Raw genomic sequence first — 4,838 nt, 5'->3', positions numbered from 1 at the left:
TCCCAGAGCACAGCCTGGTCCAATTTTCTTGGATGCATCTCAGTGGTTCAGCTTGAAGATGCTGACAAGGTACTTGGACAGGTTCAGGTAACCATTTTTATATTGGTTATAGACTATATTGTCTCTTTTGGTTTAAAACAGCTTGCAGGGAAGGAACAGCCAGCTAGCCAGGGAAACGATCAATGCCTCTTTATGAGAGGGAGTCATCTGATGAAGCCTTGTGGTGGTGAGGGCACTCCTGAAGAAACGCTCTCTGGAACTGGAAGACCCAAATAACTTTAGGCTGATGGTGAATGTTCCTTTCCTGCGAAGGTCTTTGAGTATGTGATGGCTAACTGGCTCCAGGTACTCTTGGATGAGACTGATTATCTGGATCCACTTCAGTTGGGGTTCAAGCTAGATTTTAAAACAGAAACTGGTTTGGTCACCCTGTACAAGGACCTTTATCAGAAAAGAGATAGGGTAGAGTGACCATGTTGATATTTCTGGATCTCTCAGTGGCATCAATTCCATCAACCATGGTATACTTCTGGAACAGCTCTCTGAATTGGGTCTGGAGTCTACTGCCCTGCAGTGGTTCTAGTCCTATATGGGAGCTCATCTCCAGAAGTGGTGCTTGGGGAATACTGCTCAACCCTGAGGATTCTTCAGTAGGGGATTCCTCTGAGGTCAGTCTTGTCCCATATGGTCTTCAACATTTACTTGAAACCACTGAGTGGTATCATCTGGAGTTTTGGAGCATGTTGTCATTTGTATGTGCTTTTTTTATATTCAGTAGGTATGTCTGTGGAGGTGCTAAATCAGTGTCTGGCTGCTATAACAGATTGGATGAGGGCTAACAAAGTAAGCTCAATCCTGAAAAGACTAAGATACTATTGGTGGACAGTTCCTCTGACTTCTTGGAGAATGCTCACCCTGTTCTGAATGGAGTTTAACTCCCCTTGAAGGAGCACATTCGTAGTTTGGGAGTGCTTCTTGACCTACATTTGTCACTTGAGTTCCAGGCGGCACAGACCAGCTTCTGTCTGCTTCAGCTGATGACCCAGCTTCACCTCTATCTGTACAGGGATAGCCTGGCTTCAGTCATCTATGCTTTGTTAATCTTTAACTAGAGTACTGTAATGTGCTGTACATGGGCCTCTCCCTGAAGACAATTAGAAGCTTCAGCTCATGCAAAATGTGGCAGCCAAACCAATCAGCAGAACAAGGAGGTCCACACACTAAACACCAGTTCTAGGCATCTTTCATTGGCTGCCTATATGCTTCCAAGCCTAATTCAAGGTGCTAACGTATAAAACTGTACAAGGCTTGGACCACAGTACTTGATGGAACACCTCTTTGAATTGCAATCTGCTTGGATACTGCACTGAACATCTTAGGTCTTCCAGAAGAGGCTCAGCTGGTGGCAACAAGAAGGCCTTATCTGTGGTAACTCCCAAATTATGGAATGATCTCCCCACCAAGGCCTACTTGACACCAACTGTGCAATATTTTTGATGCCAGGTTATGACCACCCACTTTGTCATGGCACTTACCAACTGCAGATAGTACATAGGGTTGGGTACGGTTGTAAACTGCTTTTAGCATACCTTAGTATGACATATCTTAGTTGTTTAAGTCATTGAAAATAGATTTAAAATTACTGTTATTTGCATTTTATATTGTATTTTGCTGTATTTTATTAACTGTCATGCACTGCCCAGAAAGCTATAGCTGTTGGGTGGTATCAGAATAAATAAGTAACATTTGACTTGGATGTCTGGGATTTGGTAGTGGCCTGGAGTGCATCTACACAACTGGGGCTAGTGCACCGTTTACACTTGTTCCAAGAAATTGCTGGTCTAGCTACACTCATCCATGCCTTACTTACACGTTGTTTGGCCTCCCATAGAGCTCTACACGGGGATGCCTTCAAAAATTCTTCAGAAACTTCAGCTGGCCTAGAATGCTGCAGCTAGACCATTGACCAGGGCCAGTTACAGGGGCACATGATTTTCTTGTTATGACAGCTCTACTGGCTACTGATCTATTTCCAAGCATAATTCAAAATGCAGTTTATGACCTTAAAATCGCTGGATGGCTAGGGACCAGGCCACCTGTGTTTCCCATATGAGCCTGCCAAGATCTTAAGAACTTCAGGAGAAGTGCTTCTTTCCAGGTTGCTCCTCTTCAGTGGTGCAATGCCCAAGAAGGCCTTCTCAGTGGCTGCTTCCAGGCTGTGGAAATCTCTGACAAGTGAAACTAGCTTTGCTTCATCCCTGCTATCCTTATGCCAGGAAGCAAGAACTTTTTGTTCAACTTTTGGTCTGCTGGGCTAGATGCAATTCTAATTCAGATTTTTTTTTATTTTTGTATTTTTAATTTGTGTTAATACATTTTATTACTCTTCTAATTAAGTATGATTTATGAATGTAAGCCATTTTCCTGGTAGAAAGATCACATACAAATCAAATAAGTAAGTAAATAAATGATTTTTAAAGGCCTTTTCTTCTGCTTTGCTACTATGGCTATGATGCCCTCCTGTGGCTGATAATTCTCTGCTCAGTGTTTCTTAATGTATACTTACTCAGAAAAATGCCACAGAAAGATGATAATTTTCTCTATGTTGAACTGAATCTATATTGATCTGAATTGACATTTAGGATACGCAAACAGTTATTTTATCATTTTTCCCATCCAGTGAGTGTATTAAAGACATTAATTATTTTAGACTTTTTACTGGCATGTAGAATACTGAAAAATAAGGGGGGAAATACAAAATAAAAGGGGTGTGTGGGGGGGTTCTATTTACACTTGCATAAGATTGTACTTTAAATTATTATTTTGTACTTCTGTTGTCCACATTTACATTCTAAGAGATCTAATCAGAGCTCAAATATATGTCATACCACTGAGATACCTATGTATCAGATTTTAACAAGACATGGCACTGACAACTTAATCTTCTACACACTTCTATACAATCTTCTACATAAATTAAATGTTCCTTGAAGAACTAATATCCAGTACTCCATACTTCCTTTGAACCTGACATTTTCAATGTCCCTGTTCAGCCAGGAAATTCAGTGGGGGACCAGTCACTGAGTCTCAGCCACAGGGTTGTGGTTGTTGGTTTATTTATTTAAGTTCTATACTGTTTGATACAACAAACTATAAAATAATACAATATAATACAAAACCTGTAAAAACAAAACAACATTGAAATGAGGATAACACAGAAAGGACTACTTAAGCTTCCTTGGGTTCCTTGCAAGAGAAAAAACCTGGAAAAAATGCAATGAATGAATGAATGCAGGAAAATCAGCCTGGGATTCATCACCTTCAAAGTGAGAAAGAGCAATGTGTGATTTAGAATTCTAGTACTTCATGTCTAAACTATCGCTGGGCTGACAGAACACTCAATCCATTCCAAAAATGCAACTAGAAGATATTTCTGAGAGACAAGCAATGGCCTGGTTTGCACTGTTGCCACATCCTGCTGTGCTTTTTTTTTTTTTTTTTACATTATGATGGTTTGTGCCATATCCCAGCAGCTATTGTGAATATGCATGAAATATAATTTGCCATGGCTTCTTATGACATACAGATCCAGCAATGGGGAGTTGTTGTGATCCAGAGTTGCAACTGATCCTAGGCAAGGGTTGCAGGTCATAATAATTTGGGGTGAATATTTAAGATGGTCATCAACACATACCACAACCTATCACATTTTAAATAAGTCATGGTGCACTACAGCAATTGTGTGAACCAGACTATGCAGAAACTTGAGGACTCTTGCACATTCTCTGTGTCTCCTCCATCTGCTTCCATGTGTCTCCTCCATCTGACATGAGATGATCAGCAAGAGAGAATGCTTTTTCAGGTGTCCAAGTTAGTGAATGCTCACCCCACCAAAAGAGGTTCACCTTGCACTGACAGGCATTTAGGTGTCAGGTAAAGCCATTTTTATTCACTTGTTTTTGGAGTTATTAGATGTGAGGGTTTTATTTGCTGCTTTCATCTCTGTTTTCATATATTGTTTTCGTACTTATAAATTGCCCTTAAGTCTAATGATGACGGTGAATTAGAAAACAGATGGCTAGGCCATGCTGGGAGTTGTAAGCGCTTTATCTGTCTATATTTTCATAGAATTGTGCCCTTACTGAATGCCCAGTGTTACCAATCCCTCCTTCCCCGCTGCGTATAGATCTTCAGTCCGGCCATGATCTAGTTCGTTTGGCGAGTTTGTGCAGAATTTTGGAAGCTCGCTCCCGCTTCTCTTTCCCAAAGAAGAGAAAAATTCTTGCAGGTGGAAAGAGAACCAGCCCGTGCTCATCTGAGGCCTGGACGCATCCGCTGGTTCCTGTGCTGTGGATGGGACGGGGGGGGGGAATATTTGGCCCTATCCTGGCCCAGCAATCCCAGGTTTTGACTTGGAGAGCAAGGCTTACCAGCAGTTGTAAACCTCTGTGCGCGCGCAAGCATATAGACAAATGCGCGTGCAACTTTTAAAATAATGGTACGAAAACATTTCATTTTCTCCTTAAAAGTGAAATGATACTGTTCGCAATTTGGCTTAAGCAATTTCAGTTATATAGCTAAATCCGCATTTTTTTCCTGTCATTTGAGTTTGGATTGGGTAAGCGGAAGATCTTTGCATTAGGAAACAGAGTAAATCGATGTTAAGGAAGGTGGTAGGAATATAAATAGCCAGAAGTGGATTTTTGCAGTGAGGGTTCAGGGGGTTCTTCAATCTGAAAGTTGGAGAAGGTTCTGTGGCGGCGTAACATCGAGACGCATTAAGTCACGGGAACCGGAAAGCTGGGCAGCGGGGGGCGGACGGACTTTTTTGAAGGGAA

The sequence above is a fragment of the Varanus komodoensis genome, unplaced genomic scaffold (genome assembly GCF_004798865.1).
Source record: "Varanus komodoensis strain SLA01 unplaced genomic scaffold, ASM479886v1 scaffold3, whole genome shotgun sequence".
Taxonomy (NCBI): domain Eukaryota; kingdom Metazoa; phylum Chordata; class Lepidosauria; order Squamata; family Varanidae; genus Varanus; species Varanus komodoensis.
The sequence above is the reverse complement of the archived record's forward strand: the minus strand, read 5'-3'. Positions refer to the sequence as shown.